Raw genomic sequence first — 12518 nt, 5'->3', positions numbered from 1 at the left:
TTTCCATCGTGTCTTTAAGTGTAAATTAGCTATTTACTAGTGTTTTTGCCCTAGGTTTAAGCGTATATCGATCGTGCTATAACTTTTATCAACTTTGATGAAATCCTTAGACTTTTCCTGAACTTTCTCCTTCATAAATTTATTCCTTTCGATAAACTCTTGTTCAGGTTTTTCCTTCACGATACATCAAACCTAATCGTGAATAAGAATTTTATTCACTTGGCATAAAGTTAAAAACTTGGGTCTTACATGCCCCAAGTGTAAAAAAAAAAGATGAAAAAGAAAAAAAAAAAAAAAAAGACTCCTAATCAAGTTGGAGTTGCAAAAAGGAAAAAATAGAATAAAAGAAAGTTGAAAAAGGGTTCAAGAGACTTGTTCTTAAAAAGTTTGTTGTTGAAAGCTCCGGGGTAACTAATAGGACCACACTCAAGATGCTTGAACCTTTAGACTTCCTTAGGGACCAACCACCTTGTACTTCACCAAGCCAACATTTCAACCCTTTGAAAGTCTCTTTGAATTTGTGCATGTTTGATCTTTGTTGCTCTTGAGTGAATGATATCCAAAACCTATGAACTGCTTGTGTGCTCAGTGCACTAAATATATATCTCATCCTAGGAATTTTAGATCTATATGCTTCTCATGATGGACTCTATACTGTCCTTTGTCTAAAAGTTGCATGAAGTGGATTGTTGTGTCTTTCTTTTGGAACCAGCTGTAGTTGCTAAATCCCCCGGTTTTGTGATAAGTATTCCTTGTTGGGCACTGGTTTTGGGAGCATTTCTTGCACTTGAGGGCAAGCGAGTGTTTTTTATGCTCGAGGGCGAGCTGCCGTTGAGTATAGTGGTGTGATGACCCTAGTTTAGTAGTGTTTTTAGGGTCATTTCTTTGTTTGTTTTAGGTCTTTTTGTTGAGTCTCATGTAGTGTTTCATGCATTCTCATGCATTTTTATCTTTCTTTGAGTCTTTACTTCGTTTTGGTAATTTTGTAGTTTTATAGGGAGTTTTCTTGCATTTTAGGTAAGTTTAAGACTTGCATGGTTTTATTGTGTTAATTGAAGGATCTCTTGTGCTAATGAGCTCTTTGAGCTTCTGGATATTTTCCTTGGCTTGTTGGTTTTGTTTTCAGATCAGAAACTGAAGGAGAAGGAAGGCCAAGAAGCATGGAATTGAAGGAGGGGTTAAAGAGGCTTGAAGAGAAGTTACAAAGAAGCTAAAAAGTCTTTCCAGCGAGCTTGGAGCGCCTAGGCGCTGGGAATTGGCGCCTAGGCGCTGGGAATTGGTGCCTAGGCGCTGGGAACCATCCAGAGAGCATGTTTTCAGCTGGAATTGGCGCTCAGGCGCTCCGAATTGGCGCCTGAGCGCCCAGACTCGACTGTTTTGCCTATAAATTGGTTTTTAGACATTTCTCTTAGAACCTTTTGTCATTTTATCATATTTTCATAAGTTAGAAGAGAGGGTTTGAGTTCTGGAGCTTGAGGAGCTTTCTCTAAGCCCTATGTTTCAGGTTTCATCTTTATCTTCTTGTATGGATTCTATAGCCTGTTTGGCTAAAACCCCTTTTGCTTTGGGTTCTTTGTTAGACTTATGATGTTTTAATCTTAATTCCTATTTCTATTCATGATTCCTCTGAGTAAACCCTTGAATCCCATATCCATGCTTTATGTTTCAAGTTAGAACATGTGCTAGCTTTATACTTTTCTATAATAGAACAGAAGTTTGTTATAGATTAGGGACTTGTTGTGGGATTACCTCTTCTATATTTGCTACTAGGAATAGAGGAAGGGTTGGGGTTTGTTGGCCTGAATTGCATGCTTAATGCCTTTAGCAAATGTTTAGGTTATCAAGGTATTGTACCTATCTTTTGGCTTGAGAGGATTGTCTATGCGAGGCATCAATAGATGATTGATTAGGCTAGAACATCAAAGAGAGACTCAGAGTTTTGTGGATAGAATAGGTTGATTAGAACTGAATTAGTCAAGCAAGAACCTAAGGCATGCTCACCATTGTTCTCACACACTTATATTTCAATTGCTTGTTAATTAGTCACCTAAACAATCAACCTTAAAACTGAATTTTACTCGCTTTCTTACCGTGAACTCGAGGCTTAAACTGAATTCACATTCCAATTCCCTGTGGTTCGATAAATTAAAACCGGGTAGATTCTGTACACTTGCAGATAAAAAACAACTAACGATTTGCTTCTGAACTGACAAGATCGAAAACAGCTAACGATTTGCTTTTAAAGTTTGCAGATAATCCAAACAAGCAGCAAATAACATAAATTTTCATAAATTTTGCAGATAATCTCTTGCACATGTTACACTAATTAATATTTCCCTTTGAACAACGACTCAACTACAACCAACAAACACAACATGAGTGACACAACAACCCTCTGTAGTTTGCCATTTTTCGTCTTCATATACTCAACTTTCCTGTTGCTATCTTACAATTTCTTCATCGGGTTTTTCAATTTGCTCTTGGTGCTCTCCAATTCCTTCTTCATTTCTTATAATTCCCTAATAGAGCATTCCAAACCAGCTTCATCAGCTCATATGAAGAAGCCACACTCATTTGGTAGTTGATGAAATCTGCATCGCCAGAAGTCTTTACTTGGGTTGTGTTGTGTGTGAGAAGTCAGGTATAGAGTTTTAATCCTTATTGTATCAAGTCGAAATGTTGTCAAGTCAACGTCGACTTGATAATTGTTCTCAAGTCCACGTTGACATGAGAATTGTTCTCAAGTCCACCTTGACATGAGGATTGTTCTCAAGTCACCGATGACTAAGAGACAACTTCAGGTATTCAGACTTTTAAATAAATAGTATGGTTATTTTATGAATAAAATCAGTTCGCGCTTGAATAAGCGTATTACAACCTCAAGATCGCACTTATGGGTGCGAAACAACTCAAACAATAAGAAGTTGTTATGGGTCGCACTTTTGTGTGCGATATCAAAGTTTATGGAACGAACAACTAAAATAAAATGATATAAGTGTTAGTTTTTGGAAATAATGGCAACATGGGAAATACAAGTCCAGGATCACACGTATAAGTGCAAAACTCAGGTTTATTCAACGAATTAGTTAAAACAATTATACGGTGTTACTGCTCGCACTTGAATGAGCGTATTACAAGATCAAGACCGTACTTAAGTGAGGGTGGCATCAAAATATATTATGGGGTGTCATCAAAACATATTATTAGGGTTAGGTTTAGGATTTAGGGTTAGGGTTAGGGTTTAGGATTAAGGTTAGTAAGGGTGGTGCAAAAACTTATTACAGGGTGGTGTGGAAACGTGAGTGAGGGCGGTGTCAAAATTTGAGTGAGGGTCGTGCCAAAAGCTAACTAAGGGTGGTGCCAAAACATATTAAGGCCAATTTCAAAATTTCACTTTCATGCTTCTATGATTTGATTCCTTCTCAATTATCACTTTATTTGCATTTTAATTTTGAACAGACAAGATCAAAAACAGCTAACAATTTGCTTCTGAACTGACAAGATCAAAAAAAGCTAACGATTTGCTTTCAAATTTTGCAGATAATCCAAACAAGCAGCAAATAACATAAATTTTCATAAATTTTGCAGATAACCTCTTGCACATGTTACAGTAATTAATATTTCCCTTTGAACAACAACTCAGCTACAATCATCAAACACAGCATGAGTGACACAACAGCCCTCTGTAGTTTGCCATTTTACGTCTTCATATTCTCAACTTTCCTGTTGCTATCTTCCAATTTCTTCATCGGGTTTTTCAATTTGCTCTTGGTGCTCTCCAATTCCTTCTTCATTTCTTCTAATTCCCTAACAGAGCATTCCAAACCAGCTTCGTCAGCCCATATGAAGAAGCCACACTCATTTGGTAGTTGATGAAATCTGCATCCCCAGAAGTCTCTACTTGGGTTGTGTTGTGTGTGAGAAGTCAGGTATAAAGTTTTAATCCTTATTGTATCAAGTCGAAATGTTGTCAAGTCAACGTCGACTTGAGAATTGTTCTCAAGTCCACGTTGATTTGAGAATTGTTCTCAAGTCCACGTTGACATGGGGATTGTTCTCAAGTCACCGATGACTAAGAGACAACTTCAGGTATTCAGACTTTTAAATAAATAGTATGGTTATTTTATGAATAAAATCCGTTCGCCCTTGAATAAGCGTATTACAACCTCAAGATCGCACTTATGGGTGCGAAACAACTCAAACAATAACAAGTTGTTACGGGTTGCACTTTTGTGTGCAATATCAAAGTTTATTGAACGAACAACTAAAATAAAATGATATAAGTGTTAGTTTTTGGAAATAATGGCAACATGGGAAATACAAGTCCAGGATCGCACGTATAAGTGCAAAACTCAGGTTTATTCAACGAATCAGTTAAAACAATTTTACGGTGTTACTGCTCGCACTTGAATGAGCGTATAACAAGATCAAGACCGCACTTTAGTGAGGGTGGCATCAAAACATATTATGGGGTGACATCAAAACATATTATTAGGGTTAGGTTTAGGGTTTAAGGTTAGGGTTTAGGATTAAGGTTAGTGAGGGTGGTGCCAAAGCTTATTATAGGGTGGTGTGGAAACGTAAGTGAGGGCGGTGTCAAAATTTGAGTGAGGGTCGTGCCAAAAGCTAACTGAGGGTGGTGCCAAAACATATTAAGGCCAATTTCGAAATTTCAATTTCATGCTTCTATGATTTGATTCCTTCTCAATTATCACTTTATTTGCATTTTAATTTTGAACTGACAAGATCAAAAACAGCTAACAATTTGCTTCTGAACTGACAAGATCAAAAACAGCTAACGATTTGCTTTTAAATTTTGCAGATAATCCAAACAAGCAGCAAGTAACATAAATTTTCATAAATTTTGCAGATAACCTCTGGCACTTGTTACAGTAATTAATATTTCCCTTTGAACAACGACTCAGCTACAACCAACAAACACAGCATGAGTGACACAACAGCCCTCTGTAGTTTGCCATTTTTCGTCTTCATATTCTCAACTTTCCTGTTTCTATCTTCCAATTTCTTCATCGGGTTTTTCAATTTGCTCTTGGTGCTCTCCAATTCCTTCTTCATTTCTTCTAATTCCCTAACAGAGCATTTCAAACCAGCTTCGTCAGCCCATATGAAGAAGCCACAGTCATTTGGTAGTTGATGAAATATGCATCGCCAGAAGTCTCTACTTGGGTTGTGTTGTGTGTGAGAAGTCAGGTATAGAGTTTTAATCCTTATTGTATAGAGTCGAAATGTCGTCAAGTCAACGTCGACTTGATAAGTGTTCTCAAGTCCTCGTTGACATGAGAATTGTTCTCGAGTCCACCTTGACATTAGGATTGTTCTCAAGTCTTCGATGACTAAGAGACATCTTCAGGTATTCAGACTTTTAAATAAATAGTATGGTTATTTTATGAATAAAATCAGTTCGCCCTTGAATAAGCGTATTACAACCTCAAGATCGCACTTATGGGTGCGAAACAACTCAAACAATAAGAAGTTGTTACGGGTCACACTTTTGTGTGCGATATCAAAGTTTATTGAACGAACAACTAAAATAAAATGATATAAGTGTTAGTTTTTGGAAATAATGGCAACATGGGAAATACAAGTCCAGGATCGCACCTATAAGTGCAAAACTCAGGATTATTCAACGAATCAGTTAAAACAATTATACGGTGTTACTGCTCGCACTTGAATGAGCGTATTACAAGATCAAGACCGCACTTAAGTGAGGGTGGCATCAAAACATATTATGGGGTGGCATCAAAACATATTATTAGGGTTAGGTTTAGGGTTTAGGATTAAGGTTAGTGAGGTTGGTGCCAAAACTTATTATAGGGTGGTGTGGAAACTTAAGTGAGGGCGGTGTCAAAATTTGAGTGAGGGTCGTGCCAAAAGCTAACTGAGGGTTTTGTTTCACGTTTGGGGCCGACTTTCACGTTTTCGGCCGATTTTTAGGGTTTTGTGTCGACTTTTCAAAAATCGGCAAAAAATTCTAAAAATCGGCCCGACTCTCAAACTTCGGCACAAAACCCTAAAAATCGGCCGATAATCACACCTTGTCCGTACCATATTTTTGGATTTTCGACCGATTTTTGTAACATATTTTCAGTGTGGCCTCAACAATCTTGTTTTCCACGGGGGAACGGTGGTCCATTGTAATTTGGGGATATCAATGATAAAAACAAACCCCGGCGTTAAATCCGTTTAGGAATTTAAAGACGGAGGAAGAAAAACGCACACCTCCCCGGCGCTAAAAACAATTCTTTGGAATTTGGGGTTTCAAGAGGGATAAAGGTATAAAATATAGGGTCGTCCAAGTGAGAAAAAAGCGGTGCGCGCCGACTTAACACAATATTTTACTTTTTCGAATTTATTAACATCTATTTGAAATTAATCAAATATTTATTTTCAAAAAATCTTACAAGGGAAAATTAGGGTTTATCCGAGATACCATAGAATGTAAACGGACCAAGTGAAAATTAGGGTTCCGAGATTGGGGAAATCAATTTTCACATAACAGTGCTCGCCGGTACGCGTGTACCGGCGGTACCAGAGAACAAAATTAGGGTTTAGGGATTGGGGAAACAATTTCAAATTACGGTGCACGCCGATACAAGCGAACCGGTGGTACCATAGGAATGGACTCATGGTTTGGGCTTGTGCGGCCTTAAACAAAATAAATAATGATATGGGCTGCCCATATAAGAAAATTTATTTTCTTTTTTCCTCAAAACTTCCTTCCCACCCCTTACACTTCTCATTTCTTATTTTTTCTAGGTGGCCCCCATTTCCTTCTATTGAATCCATTTCTCCACGTTTATAAAATACCGAGGAATATCACCTCGGTTTCACTCCGGGTATTGGACCCTCGGGTAGTTGCCGAGGAACCCAAACTCGGGTCTCCACGTTTATAAATTACCGAGGAACAGACCCCCGTTATGACGCCGGGTATGGGACCCTCGAGGAGTTGCCGAGGTTCTGGAGTTGGGTCATTTGGTACCACCGAGAAGTCGGCCCTCGGGCGGTGTCGGAGGTACCCAAACTCGGGTTTCCCCGTGCTCAAAAAGATTTGGTTGTTTTGTACCTCCGGGAACTCGACCCTTGGGAGGTGTCCGGGGTTTCTCCACAAGTGAAATTTAACCAAAACGTGAAATTAATTAAACAAAGTTTTGAACATGTTAACTAAAATCTAGCATGGAAATACACTGAGTTCTCTGGAAGTTAAAATATAAGTATGGAATACACAGTGTTCCAGCGCTGGAAGTTCGTCTACATTGAACAAACACGGAAGTTAGTCTATTATCATTCTTTTTTTAGAGCAAAAGCAAAATTTTAAATTTCTCAAAAAAAAATAAATGTTTTCTCTGGGCCTAAGCGTCGGGTGACCAAAGTAAAAATCAAGGAAAAGATGAAATCAACAACCTTGTTTTCCACGGGGGAACGGTGGTCCATTGTAATTTGGGGATAACAATGATATAAACAAACCTCGGCGTTAAATCCGTCTAGGAATTTAAAGACGGAGGAAGAAAAACGCACACCTCCCCGGCGCTAAAAACAATTCTTTGGAATTTGGGGTTTCAAGAGGGATAAAGGTATAAAATATAGGGTCGTCCAAGTGAGAAAAGAGCGGTGCGCGCCAACTTAACACAATATTTTACTTTTACGAATTTATTAACATCTATTTGAAATTAATCAAATATTTATTTTCAAAAAATCTTACGAGGGAAAATTAGGGTTTATCCGAGATACCATAGAATGTAAACGGACCAAGTCAAAATTAGGGTTCCGAGATTGGGAAAATCAATTTTCACATAACAGTGCTCGCCGGTACGCGTGTACCGACGGTACCAGAGAACAAAATTAGGGTTTAGGGATTGGGGAAACAATTTCAAATTACGGTGCACGCCGATACAAGCGAACCGGTGGTACCATAGGAATGGACTCATGGTTTGGGCTTGTGTGGCCTTAAACAAAATAAATAATGATATGGGCTGCCCATATAAGAAAATTTATTTTCTTTTTTCCTCAAAACTTCCTTCCCACCCCATACACTTCTCATTTCTTATTTTTTCTAGGTGGCCCCCATTTCCTTCTATTGAAACCATTTCTCCACGTTTATAAAATACCGAGGAATATCACCTCGGTTTCACTCCGGGTATTGGACCCTCGGGTAGTTGCCGAGGAACCCAAACTCGGGTCTCCACGTTTATAAATTACCGAGGAACAGACCCCCGTTATGACGCCGGGTATGGGACCCTCGAGGAGTTGCCGAGGTTCTGGAGTTGGGTCATTTGGTACCACCGAGAAGTCGACCCCCGGGCGGTGTCGGAGGTACCCAAACTCGGGTTTCCCCGTGCTCAAAAAGATTTGGTTGTTTTGTACCTCCGGGAACTCGACCCTTGGGAGGTGTCCGGGGTTTCTCCACAAGTGAAATTGAACCAAAACGTGAAATTAATTAAACAAAGTTTTGAACAGGTTAACTAAAATCTAGCATGGAATTACACTGAGTTCTCTGGAAGTTAAAATATAAGTATGGAATACACAGTGTTCCAGCGCTGGAAGTTCGTCTACATTGAACAAACACGGAAGTTAGTCTATTATCATTCTTTTTTTAGAGCAAAAGCAAAATTTTAAATTTCTCAAAAAAAAAATAAATGTTTTCTCAGGGCCTAAGCGTCGGGTGACCAAAGTAAAAATCAAAGAAAAGATGAAATCAACAATCTTGTTTTCCACGGGAGGAACGGTGGTCCATTGTAATTTGGGGATATCAATGATATAAACAAACCCCGGCGTAAAATCCGTCTAAGAATTTAAAGACGGAGGAAGAAAAACGCACACCTCCCCGGCACTAAAAACAATTCTTTGGAATTTGGGGTTTCAAGAGGGATAAAGGTATAAAATATAGGGTCGTCCAAGTGAGAAAAGAGCGGTGCGCGCCGACTTAACACAATATTTTACTTTTACGAATTTATTAACATCTATTTGAAATTAATCAAATATTTATTTTCAAAAAATCTTACGAGGGAAAATTAGGGTTTATCCGAGATACCATAGAATGTAAACGGACTAAGTCAAAATTAGGGTTCCGAGATTAGGGAAATCAATTTTCACATAACAGTGCTCGCCGGTACGCGTGTACCGGCCGGCAGTACCAGAGAAAAAAAATTAGGGTTTAGGGATTGGGGAAACAATTTCAAATTACGGTGCACGCCGATACAAGCGAACCGGTGGTACCATAGGAATGGACTCATGGTTTGGGCTTGTGCGGCCTTAAACAAAATAAATAATGATATGGGCTGCCCATATAAGAAAATTTATTTTCTTTTTTCCTCCAAACTTCCTTCCCACCCCATACACTTCTCATTTTTTATTTTTTCTAGGTGGCCCCCATTTCCTTCTATTGAAACCATTTCTTCACGTTTATAAAATACCGAGGAATATCAACTCGGTTTCACTTCGGGTATTGGACCCTCGGGTAGTTGCCGAGGAACCCAAACTCGGGTCTCCACGTTTATAAATTACCGAGGAACAGACCCCCGTTATGACGCCGGGTATGGGACCCTCGAGGAGTTGCCGAGGTTCTGGAGTTGGGTCATTTGGTACCACCGAGAAGTCGACCCCCGGGCGGTGTCGGAGGTACCCAAACTCGGGTTTCCCCGTGCTCAAAAAGATTTGGTTGTTTTGTACCTCCGGGAACTCGACCCTTGGGAGGTGTCCGGGGTTTCTCCACAAGTGAAATTGAACCAAAACGTGAAATTAATTAAACAAAGTTTTGAACAGGTTAACTAAAATCTAGCTTGGAATTACACTGAGTTCTCTGGAAGTTAAAATATAAGTATGGAATACACAGTGTTCCAGCGCTGGAAGTTCGTCTACATTGAACAAACACGGAAGTTAGTCTATTATCATTCTTTTTTTAGAGCAAAAGCAAAATTTTAAATTTCTCAAAAAAAAAATAAATGTTTTCTCAGGGCCTAAGCGTCGGGTGACCAAAGTAAAAATCAAAGAAAAGATGAAATCAACAATCTTGTTTTCCACGGGAGGAACGGTGGTCCATTGTAATTTGGGGATATCAATGATATAAACAAACCCCGGCGTAAAATCCGTCTAAGAATTTAAAGACGGAGGAAGAAAAACGCACACCTCCCCGGCACTAAAAACAATTCTTTGGAATTTGGGGTTTCAAGAGGGATAAAGGTATAAAATATAGGGTCGTCCAAGTGAGAAAAGAGCGGTGCGCGCCGACTTAACACAATATTTTACTTTTACGAATTTATTAACATCTATTTGAAATTAATCAAATATTTATTTTCAAAAAATCTTACGAGGGAAAATTAGGGTTTATCCGAGATACCATAGAATGTAAACGGACTAAGTCAAAATTAGGGTTCCGAGATTAGGGAAATCAATTTTCACATAACAGTGCTCGCCGGTACGCGTGTACCGGCCGGCAGTACCAGAGAAAAAAAATTAGGGTTTAGGGATTGGGGAAACAATTTCAAATTACGGTGCACGCCGATACAAGCGAACCGGTGGTACCATAGGAATGGACTCATGGTTTGGGCTTGTGCGGCCTTAAACAAAATAAATAATGATATGGGCTGCCCATATAAGAAAATTTATTTTCTTTTTTCCTCCAAACTTCCTTCCCACCCCATACACTTCTCATTTTTTATTTTTTCTAGGTGGCCCCCATTTCCTTCTATTGAAACCATTTCTTCACGTTTATAAAATACCGAGGAATATCAACTCGGTTTCACTTCGGGTATTGGACCCTCGGGTAGTTGCCGAGGAACCCAAACTCGGGTCTCCACGTTTATAAATTACCGAGGAACAGACCCCCGTTATGACGCCGGGTATGGGTCCCTCGAGGAGTTGTCGAGGTTCTGGAGTTGGGTCATTTGGTACCTCCGAGAAGTCGACCCTCGGGCGGTGTTGGAGGTACCCAAACTCGGGTTTCCCCATGCTCAAGAAGATTTGGTTGTTTTGTACCTCCAGAAACTCGACTCTTGGGAGGTGTCCGGGGTTTCTCCACAAGTGTAATTGAACCAAAACGTGAAATTAATTAAATGAAGTTTTGAAAATGTTAACTAAAATCTAGCATGGAAATACACTAAGTTCCAACACCGGAAGTTAAAATATATTCGTATGGAATACACAGTGTTCCAGCGCTGGAAGTTAGTCTACATTGAACAAACACGGAACTTAGTCTATTATCATTCTTTTTTTAGAGCAAAAGCAAAATTTTAAATTTCTCAAAAATAAATAAATGTGTTTCTCAGTGCCTAAGTGCCGGGTGACCAAAGTAAAAATAAAGGAAAAGATGAAATCAACAATCTTGTTTTCCACGGGGGAACGGTGGTTCATTGTAATTTGGGGGAATCAATGATAAAAACAAACCCCGGCGTTAAATGCGTCAAGGAATTTAAAGACGGAGGAAGAAAAACGCAGACATCCCCGGCTCTAAAAACAATTCTTTGGAATTTGGGGTTTCAAGAGGGATAAAGGGGATAAAATATAAGGCGTCCAAGTGGGAAAAGAGCGGTGCGTGCAGAAAATTTATTAACTAAACACAAATATTTTACTTTTACGAATTTATGTACATCTATTTGAAATTAATTAAATATTTATTTTCTAAAAATCTTACGAGGGAAAATTAGTGTTTATCCGAGATAGCATAGAATGTAAAGGGACCAAGTCAAAACTAGGGTTCAGAGATTGGGGAAATCAATTTTCAAATTACAGTGCGCGCCAGTACGCGCGTACCGGCGGTACCAGAGAACAAAATTAGGGTTTAGGGATTGAGGAAACAATATCAAATTACGGCCGGTGGTACCATAGAAATGGATTTGTGGTTTGGGTTTGCGCGGCCTCAAACAAAATAAATAATGATATGGGCTGCCCATATAAGAAAATTCATTTTCTTTTTTCCTCCAAACTTCCTTCCCACCCCATACACTTCTCATTTCTAATTTTTTCTAGGTGGCCCCCATTTCCTTCTATTGAAACCATTTCTCCATGTTTATAAAATACCGAGGAATATCACCCCGGTTTCACTCCGGGTATTGGACCCTCGGGTAGTTGCCGAGGAACCCAAAATCGGGTCTCCACGTTTATAAATTACCGAGGAACAGACCCCCGTTATGACGCTGGGTATGGGACCCTCGGGGAGTTGCCGAGGTTCTGGAGTTTGGTCATTTGGTACCTCCGAGAAGTTGACCCTTGGGCGGTGTCGGAGGTACCCAAACTTTGGTTTCCCCATGCTCAAAGAGATTGGGTTGTTTCGTACCTCCGGGAACTTGACCCTCGAGAGGTGTCCGAGGTAACCGAACTCGGGTTTCTCCACAAGTGTAATTGAACCAAAACGTGAAATTAATTAAATGAAGTTTTGAAGATGTTAACTAAAATGTAGCATGGAAATACACTGAGTTCCAACTCTGGAAGTTAAAATATACTGTAAGTTGTATGAAATACACAGTGTTCCAGCGCTGGAAGTTAGTCTACATTGAACAAACACG

Source organism: Lotus japonicus, chromosome 2 (genome assembly GCF_012489685.1).
Source record: "Lotus japonicus ecotype B-129 chromosome 2, LjGifu_v1.2".
Taxonomy (NCBI): Eukaryota; Viridiplantae; Streptophyta; class Magnoliopsida; order Fabales; family Fabaceae; genus Lotus; species Lotus japonicus.
The sequence above is the reverse complement of the archived record's forward strand: the minus strand, read 5'-3'. Positions refer to the sequence as shown.